General features: G+C 43.7%; 3 non-coding genes across 3 annotated transcripts in view; all 3 read left to right on the forward strand.

Annotated features, from left to right (window-relative positions):
* Nucleotides 1–6,189: 6,189 nt before the first annotated feature.
* Nucleotides 6,190–8,129, forward strand: LOC149408743 (small subunit ribosomal RNA). The gene has a single exon (XR_016305410.1). It is a non-coding gene; the product is annotated as a small subunit ribosomal RNA (ribosomal RNA).
* A 331-nt stretch (nt 8,130–8,460) lies between these two features.
* LOC149408744 (5.8S ribosomal RNA) lies at nt 8,461–8,622 on the forward strand. Its single transcript, XR_016305404.1, has one exon. It is a non-coding gene; the product is annotated as a 5.8S ribosomal RNA (ribosomal RNA).
* Nucleotides 8,623–9,035: 413 nt separating this feature from the next.
* LOC149408745 (large subunit ribosomal RNA) overlaps nt 9,036–10,000 on the forward strand; it is a 4,064-nt gene continuing 3,099 nt past the window's right edge. The window contains exon 1 of the ribosomal RNA XR_016305418.1: nt 9,036–10,000. This exon is cut by the window's right edge and continues 3,099 nt beyond it. This is a non-coding gene — a ribosomal RNA (large subunit ribosomal RNA).

Here is a 10,000-nt window from a genome sequence, read left to right on the forward strand (position 1 = left end):
GATTTACCGCTTTATTACAATCAGTTTCAATTCTGAAAATAATACTTAAATTAATGAAAAGGTACGATTTGTATTATACATGTAAAGGAATAAGTACTAATAAGTATCTACCTAGAAATGCCTATGAATTTTTATTTTATTTTGTACGCTTTTCAAATGTCATTGATGTGTTTGTTGTCTTGGTTACACATTAAACAGCATTAATGTTTTCTCGCTAGAACAGTCGCATAGTCTCCGGTACTCCCGAAAATTACGAAAATTTTGTTTTTTTTTAATACTATCTTACGACTATATTAACAGTGCTATTATTTACAACCCAACAGTGTATTTCTTTTGTTCAAAAACGCGCTATTGCCCGTTTTTACGAGTGGTTTCTGTGCTACGTAGTGTTTGTTAAGATTGTGTACCTATTTTTGTCCTTTTCCTTCTGAATCAACAATCCAAATACAGTTATCCGTTCGATCCTCCATCGCTCATACTTTTTTCCGTTAAAAACAGTGATTTTTTTTTCAGTTCTAGAAACTTCCAAGAAAACAATCTTCTGTGACGTCGTTTGTTTAGGATATTTTTTCACACCACGTGTGCTTTGGTTTCCATGGATTGTTTTTATATTATTTTGAATTTGCTCCAAAACGTTTTTTTACTTTTAATTTTGACTTTTCTTCAATTGTCTTGACATTTTTCAGTGTAAATGGCGTCTGGTGCGGAAAACCTTATGAAAAAGATTCAGGAACTAATTTCCTCCACATCGCCTACTGCTTGACCCTCTAAAAAGGAAGTCCCACAGGGAACAATTGACCATTGACTCAGACAGTGAAGTTGGATCAGAACAAGATACTGCTCGGCGTATCCCGTTTTCAGCTGATAACCAGGAAATGGCCTTGCCATTGCACCCTCAACCACTCCGAATGCCGAAAATAAGAAACGGGGGTTAGGTATGTATTTATTTATATAATTTGTACATTTATTTATAACAATTACAAGTAAAATAGCCATAATTGTACCATTTATGCAGTGTATATGCAATTCCAAAAATCTCGCAAATGCGCTATAGGACACAAAAAATAAATCTATTTTTTTATCTACCGCATTCAAAAAGCACGTAGCTCTCGTGAGTTTATAAATAAATTAGTGCGGCTCGCTCTACTATATAGAATACGTCATTGTTATGACGTCCTCGAGAGTGAGACTCTGGTACAAAAAAAAAATAATTGGGCCAGTATATCATTATTAGATAAGTGATCGTTTATTAGTTGAAAAAAATATTTAAGCAAAGCAATACCTCTACTTGTCTCTAGGGAGTGGTAATTGGTCATGCCTAATATATATAAATCGATGGGTAAAGCCAAGGGTAACGTCCATAGAGCCGCGAGAATAAAAAAACCTTAAAAAAAATTTATGGACTCTTTCAATGCGTAAAGTGTATGTTAATTCATGTGGAGCGAGCCCAGATGATAACTGCAACAGAAGCGGTACATGATTACCAGAATGCTCATAAAGAATGTTTCATTACAGTTTCAGTTGTTGTTTCAGTTAAATTTAAAAGCAGTTTCCGAGTTGTTGCTCTGAAGGGGTACTGTCAGTACCTAAAACAGGGCAAGAAAGTGGTGGTTCTCCTCCAGAATGTTATTTTTTTTTTTTAACCGAATTTTCGAAAAAAAAAAGACGATGGAGACGTGTCCCGTATTCTGGTTAGGTTAGGGGTTAGTGACCGGATAAATCGTCAAAATTAAAATTCAACAAACCTTTAAACGGCGATGTGAGGTCATGAAAAGTGATGAAACAAAAACTAGGTTGAATAGGTTACGAGTATAAGTATTTAACCCAATTTTTGTTTCATCACTTTTAATGACTTCATATCACTTTTTCAATGTGTGTTCTGTTGTCATTGTGGTGATTTATCATGCAACCTGATTGCATTTATCAATTATCTTTTAATTTTAATTAATTTATTTATTTCATCGACACTCGTGGCGGTTTTCGATAAACTTAGTGTGGCTTTCTTCAGTCGCCCTATGTATTATGATTATATATAAAATTTATGATCAATATGGTTCCATGCTAACTCAACACGGTGACTGTTCAACACACTTTTAAAAAGTGATATAGAATCATTAAAAACGATGATTTGTTTAAACCTAACCTAACCTAACCTTACCTAACCTAACCTAACCTAACCTAACCCAACCTAACCTAACCTGACCTAACCTAACCTACTTAACCCAGTAAAAAAAAGTTTTTGTTTCATCACTTTCCATGACTTTACATAACTTTTTAAATATGTGATGAATTATCATTTTGATAATTTATCCGGTCGCCGATCAATATAATATAGAAACCCAACTTACGACTTGTAGTATGATATCGAAAAAAGAAATAAATTCACAAACCTTTCTTCTTTTTTTCGTCTTTTGATGAGTTCAAAACATTGTAGACGATAGATGGCGTAGCGGTTTCGGGGAAAATTAGGTTTTTTGTTATTATTCTTCTTATGCTGTGTACCTAAGTGTCATATTTATGTGTGAATAAAAATTATATATAATAATAGTAATTATTTATTTTTTGGAATAACTTTACTGAGTAAAACCTAATATTGTAATATTTAATTATCGAAGATAATATTAGCGAATTCTAAAAGAAAATCTGAAAGAGAAAAATCACCAAAATAATAAAAAAAAAAATCAGTCCTAGATGTGACCGTATCCTTTTCTGATTTTTCTGTTTCAGATTTTCGTTTAGAAATCGCTAATATTGTCTTCGATAATTAATAAATTAAAAAAATCATTTTCGTCAGGAGGTGAGGGAATGCAATTCAGAGCGGCGGGCGCGGGTAAAGCGCGGGAGTAACTGGGACGCACTTAACGGCCCTCGACGTGTTTTCAAAATTTTCTTATTTAAAAATAAAATATTTATTTTATTTAAATTTCAGAATCGAACTCATAACGTCATTCTTAGTGTAGAATAATAAATTTAGCCGCGGTTCGGTGCAGCGGGGCCGGCGATGAGTGGGATCTGATATCGAGTAGCGGCCGCGGGTGGACGGCGGGAGTAACTGCGACGCACCCGATGACGCCATTTGCCCCGGGCACGGTGTGATTTAAAAGAAAAAAAAAAAAAAACTTTTTTTTTGACGTATTTTATTTCAGAATCTAATTCGGAACGCCATTCTTAGTGTAGAATATTAAATTTAAAGGTTTCGGGAGCATTGGGACCGGAGCTGCCAAGATCTCATTTCGGATGATAGCCGCGGGTAAACGGCGGGAGTAAACGGGCCGCACTTAATGGCCCTCAATGTGAAATTGTAATTTATTTATTTTTATAGATTTTTATTTCGGAATCGAATTCGGAACGTCATTCTTGTAGCGTAGAATAAAAAATTTTAAATGTTACGGGAGCATTGGGACCGGAGCGGAGCTGAGAGGATCTCATTTCGGGTGGTAGCCGCGGGTAAACGGCGGGAGTAAACGGGCCGCACTTAATGGCCCTCAGTGTGAAAATGTTTATTTTTTAGTTTTCTTATCATGTATGTATGTATGTATGTATGTATGTACGTATGTACGTATGTATGTATGTATGTATGTATGTATGTATGTATGTATGTATGTATGTATGTATAATTTAACATTTCGATAGTGAGAAGACGTGAGCGACGAGGGTAAATTTATTTTTTCGAGACCGAGCGTGAGCAGTCGGGCAGACGGCCGGAGATGAGGCGACGCGGCTCGCGCTACTGCGGCCGGTTCCGCGAGAGGCCCGACCGCCCGGGCGTCCGTCTGAGCGCAGTCGAGGAGTCGGAGCGGGCGCATCGCGGTCTGTAATAGTCGGTGAATTTGTTTTATTCGAATCCCTTTTAAAATCGTTTTCTTACTATGCATGTATGTATGTATGTATGTATGTATGTATGTATGTATGTATGTATGTATGTATGTATGTATGTATGTATGTATGTACTTGTGTATAAATATACAAAAATCTCTTCACTTTATATGTTTTGTTATGATTTTTTTTTTCTCCTATTTACATATGTTTTAAAAGTAAAATTTTATTATTATTTTTTTACACTTCACAGACGAGTGTTTTTGGACTCTTGTAGAGGTAAAAATGTTAATTTTTAATTGAATATATTTTTAAAAAATGTACGTGTAAATATGAATTTATTTGATTTAATTTCAATGTCGTCTATTAAGTTTTTTTTTTTTAACTCAACAGAATAAATGATATAATATAACAATTCTAAAATGTTGCCTAGTCTTGTGGGTGCCGGGTGAATTTTCTTTATGTATCAGGTTAGGTTAGGTTAGGTTAGGTTAGGTTAGGTTAGGTTAGGTTAGGTTAGGTTAGGTTAGGTTAGGTTAGGTTAGGTTAGGTTAGGTTAGGTTAGGTTAGGTTAAGTTAGGTTTGGTTAGGTTAGGTTAGGTTAGGTTTGGTTAGGTTAGGTTAGGTTAGGTTAGGTTAGGTTAGGTTAGGTTAGGTAAGGTTAGGTTAGGTTAGGTTAGGTTAGGTTAGGTTAGGTTAGGTCAGGTCAGGTTAGGTGCGATTACAATTTTTGCAAATAGATAAATTGACAAAAAGTTGACAAAAATTTTTGCCAATAAAATTTATGCCAATATAATTTTATGCCAATAAAATTTTATGCCAATAAAATTTTCTGCCAATAAAATTTGATGCCAATAAAATTTTCTGCCAATATAATTTTATGCCAATAAAATTGTATGCCAATAAAATTTTTTTGCCAATAATTATTAGCAAAAAATTGATCTTTGTCAATGGAATTTAAATTTAAAAAAGTAAAATAAATACAAAACAATACAAGAACAACGCGTCAACTCAACAGAGATCAAATGGGAAAATAATTCACCGACTCCAGATATTTTCATATCGGAGGGTTCGGCTCGGTAGAACTCCTAACGGGGCCTATAAATAAATCCTACAGATCCCTCAACATAAACATTTAAAAAAATCTTTTGTTATCCTACATGTATTCAAAATGACCGACTTTTGCATCTTTATATATAAATTTTTTGATAGATCTAATACGCCTAAATTTTTAATAAGAGAGCTAGGTATAATGCCGGTAGCCGAAATAACGAATGGTAATATTTTTATAGCCTGAGAATGCCAAATTCTTTTTTTCTCATTTCCTAAATCTGTGTATTTTCTTATTTTTTCACTAACAGATTTTTGAATATTACAGGAATTCGGAATAGCGACATCGATGATATAAGTTATTTTTAAAAAATTTGTCATGTAAAACTATATCGGTTCTATTATGACTAATCGCTCGATCTGTTAGTTATATATTTAGTTAGTTATGTTAGTTATTTATTATTATTATTATTATTATATATATGTTAAGTTTTTATTTTTATTTGAAATATGTTCTTATTGTGTAAATTTGAAATAACTACGTACCTCTGTATTAAGTTTTTTTAAACTCACCGGGAACGGTCGGTCGGTATCACCGATTAAATGAAATAATTTAAAATTTCCAAAATGCGAATACGAAAGTAAATTTATTTACCGAGACCGAGCGCCTTGTGCCCGGTTTCGCGAGCCGCCCGAGGCCCGACGGCCCGGCCGCCTGCGCGCCTTCGAGGGGTCGGAGCGGGCGCACCGCGCTCGGCGCCGTCCCGAGCGAGAACGCGACCCGGCACAGCTTTGTGCCCGCCGAGTGTGGCGGGCTCTCGATGCACGGCGTTCGCAAACTGCGGCGGCCTATCGGTCGTGTCGGCGGTGTTATTTGCGAGAAACTACGTGACGCCCGCTTCTGCGCGGCGTTCGCGCTCATGTTTTGACTCTGGAGTTCCGCGCGAGCAGAATTTTCAAAAGCAAAGGCGGAGGATTTTATCCCCGTCTCACTGTTGCCTCGCCAAAGGCGTGCGCTTTCGGTGTACACGTTTTACGAATGGGAATTATAAATCGGACGATAGCGTCGTCGCGGGTGCGGTCTCTCTCTCTCGGGCGGGAGCCGTCCTACGCGCGCTTTCTTCGTTTGAAGCAAAAATTTTCCCGCGGAGCTTTCGTCTAGCGACGGTCGCCGAGCGGGAGAATATAGCGGTACGCATAATGAGCGTGACTCGTGCGGGTGACTCCGTCGCGTGTTCTTTAACGCCGTGTTGTCCGCGCCCTCTACGCGAGGGCGGGCCTCTGTCGTTCGGAGGATTAAAAACCCTCCGACGGTGGTGCAGCTCCCTGGTTGATCCTGCCAGTAATCATATGCTTGTCTCAAAGACTAAGCCATGCAAGTCTCAGTAAAAGCCGAATTAAGGTGAAACCGCGAATGGCTCAATATATCAGTTTTGGTTCCTTAGATCGTACACGGTTACTTGGATAACTGTGGCAATTCTAGAGCTAATACATGCAAACGAGGTTCTGACCGGTAACGGGAGGAATGCTTTTATTAGATCAAAAACCAATCGGCGGCGGGGTTCGCGCCCCGTCCGTCGCCATTCGAGATGACTCTAGATAACTTTGAGCTGATCGCACGGTCTAGCACCGGCGACGCATCTTTCAAATGTCTGCCTTATCAACTGTCGATGGTAGTTTATGCGACTACCATGGTTGTCACGGGTAACGGGGAATCAGGGTTCGATTCCGGAGAGGGAGCCTGAGAAACGGCTACCACATCCACGGAAGGCAGCAGGCGCGCAAATTACCCACTCCCGGCACGGGGAGGTAGTGACGAAAAATAACGATACGGGACTCGTCCGAGGCCTCGTGATCGGAATGATTACACTTTAAATCCTTTAATGAGGATCCATTGGAGGGCAAGTCTGGTGCCAGCAGCCGCGGTAATTCCAGCTCCAATAGCATATACTAAAGTTGTTGCGGTTAAAAAGCTCGTAGTTGAAATTGTGTCCTGCGGTGTCGGTCTACCGAATGCGGTACGACAGGCACGTCTGCGGGGCTTCTCGCCGGTGCGTCCACCGCCGGCGTGTGTCGGTCGGCCTCACGGTCGGCCGCGCACCGAGGCGGGCCGTCGCGGCTGTTTACTTTGAACAAATTAGAGTGCTCAAAGCGGGCTAACACTTGCCTGAATATTGTACGCATGGAATAATAGAATAGGACCTCGGTTCTGTTTTGTTGGCTTTCTGATACCAGAGGTAATGATTAATAGGGACGACTGGGGGCATTCGTATTGAGACGTTAGAGGTGAAATTCTTGGATCGTCGCAAGACGGACTAAAGCGAAAGCATTTGCCAAAGGTGTTTTCATTAATCAAGAACGAAAGTTAGAGGTTCGAAGGCGATTAGATACCGCTGTAGTTCTAACCATAAATGATGCCAGCCAGCGATCCGCCGAAGTTTCATAATTTTAACCCGGTGGGCAGCTCCCGGGAAACCAAAGCTTTCGGGCTCCGGGGGGAGTATGGTTGCAAAGCTGAAACTTAAAGGAATTGACGGAAGGGCACCACCAGGAGTGGAGCCTGCGGCTTAATTCGACTCAACACGGGAAAACTCACCAGGCCCGGACACTGGAAGGATTGACGGATTAACAGCTCTTTCTCGATTCGGTGGGTGGTGGTGCATGGCCGCTCTTAGTTGGTGGAGCGATTTGTCAGGTTAATTCCGGTAACGAACGTAACTCTAGCCTATTAAATAGACGTGCAACCGGTATCACGAGGGTCCGTGTGCGCGCGGCTTCGGCGTTCGCGCGTCGGGGTCGTGCGTTTCGCGGTCTTCACTACCGGCGTACAATGAAAATCTTCTTAGAGGGACCGGCGGTATATATAGCCGCACGAGATTGAGCAATAGCAGGTCTGTGATGCCCTTAGATGTCCTGGGCCGCACGCGCGCTACACTGAAGGGATCAGCGTGTCCTCCTTGGCCTAACGGCCCGGGTAACCCGATGAAACCCCTTCGTGATAGGGATTGGGGTTTGCAATTCTCCCCCATGAACGAGGAATTCCTAGTAAAAGCGAGTCACCAGCTCGCGTTGATTGCGTCCCTGCCCTTTGTACACACCGCCCGTCGCTACTACCGATGGATGATTTGGTGAGGTCTTCGGACTGGTGCGCGGAAGCTCTCACGGGCATCCGACGCGTCGGAAAGTTTGACCGAATTTGATCATTTAGAGGAAGTAAAAGTCGTAACAAGGTTTCCGTAGGTGAACCTGCGGAAGGATCATTTCCTGTGTTTAATGTTTGTGCTTTCCATGATATGAAATATTATTATGAAACAAAACATATATTATACATATAAACCATAATCGAACGAATGCTAAATTACTGCGTCGGAGATCGCCCTAGGGCGCCGATGCGAACCGAGAACCGCCGGCGTCGAGCGGAGGAGGGCTCCGTCCTCTATCCGCTCGTCCGGTGAAATTTTACCCGTCGCCGTGAAGGCGGCGGTACAAAATTAATCTTTTTGTCGAATGGAATTATAAACATTTCGAAAACGCAAACCAAATTGTAAAAACCGAAAACTAAAACGTATCTATTTATGTTTGTTTTATCATTATTACCCTGAACGGCGGATCACTCGGCTCGTGGGTCGATGAAGAACGCAGCTAAATGCGCGTCAGAGTGTGAACTGCAGGACACATGAGCATCGACATTTCGAACGCACATTGCGGTCCGAGCAAGACGTAGTTTGTCGACGGACCACTCCTGTTTGAGGGTCGCGCACACAATGCGACCAGACTGTTCTCTCGCCCCCGTCCTCGGACGTGTGGGCGCGCAGAGCGAGCGTTGCCGGCGTCGCCGGGGCCCGCGCGCGTCGTCTCCTCGGAGACGCGCGCCGGGACCTCGGCGTCCGGTTAAATTTGACGAAGTGCTCTCTCGATGCGCGCGATTTCCGCTTGCGTTATACCAAACGCGGAGGAACGCGTGCGAGCCTTGAGCTAGCGACGACGCTGAAAACTGGGCAGTCTACCGCGCGAGCGGTCGGCTGTCCGGGGCGATCTTCGCGCTCTCGGCCGCGCGCACCTCCGCGGACGCTCGTCGGTTTCGCGCCCGCTTGACAGAGTCTGCACGGGCGAGAATACGCGCACACTGTTGCTTTGCGTACTTCTCGAATTTATAAAATTTTTGTTGTCGACCTCAAATCAGGAGAGATCACCCGCCGAACTTAAGCATATCAGTAAGCGGAGGAAAAGAAACTAACGAGGATTCCCCGAGTAGCGGCGAGCGAAACGGGAAGAGCCCAGCGCTGAATCCTGCGGCCCCGGCGGGCCGCCGGGAAATGTAGCGTTCGGGAGGAGAGTTATACATACACGCGCGGTCATTAGTCACGGCTGCCTGTCCAAGTTCATCTTGAACGGGGCCCGCTTACCCGCAGAGGGTGCCAGGCCCGTGGTGACGGTAGCCGGCCGCGACGGTCTCTCTCCCTAGAGTCGGGTTGCTTGAGAGTGCAGCCCTAAGTGGGTGGTAAACTCCATCTAAGGCTAAATACTACCACGAGACCGATAGCGAACAAGTACCGTGAGGGAAAGTTGAAAAGAACTTTGAAGAGAGAGTTAAAGAGTACGTGAAACCGTTCAGGGGTAAACCTGTGGAACTCAAACGAGCGAACGGGGAGATTCATCGTGTCTTCCGTCGGGGCTCGCGCCTCGCGCAAACCTTCGCCTTCGGCTTTCGGGTCGGGGCGGTGGGTGCGCGGGTGCGCCGTCAGGCTCCCGGAGCGCGTGCACTTCTCCCTTAGTATAACACCGCGACCCGTCGCGCCGCGGTCGAATGCGCCGTGCGGTTGACCCGTCTCGCTCTGCGAGGCGGAGCCGCGGTGTCCACGGCCGCGGCGTACATTACGCAGCGACGGTAGAGAACGAGGATCGCGTCCGCCCCTCGCGGGCGTCCGTCGCGCTGCAGCGGCGTCCTTCGCGTGGCCCCCGGCGTCTAGTGCGTCGCGGGTGTCGCGCGTCGGGTGTCCGTCGTTAGCGGCGCGCTCTCGGACGGGACGCGTCCCGGTCGGCGGTGGTTTTGTTTTGGGCACTCACAGGACCCGTCTTGAAACACGGACCAAGGAGTCTAGCATGTGCGCGAGTCATTGGGAACACTGATAAA

This window comes from Hesperophylax consimilis, unplaced genomic scaffold (assembly GCF_061612785.1).
Source record: "Hesperophylax consimilis isolate HC1 unplaced genomic scaffold, BYU_Hcon_1.0 scaffold_103, whole genome shotgun sequence".
NCBI lineage: Eukaryota > Metazoa > Arthropoda > Insecta > Trichoptera > Limnephilidae > Hesperophylax > Hesperophylax consimilis.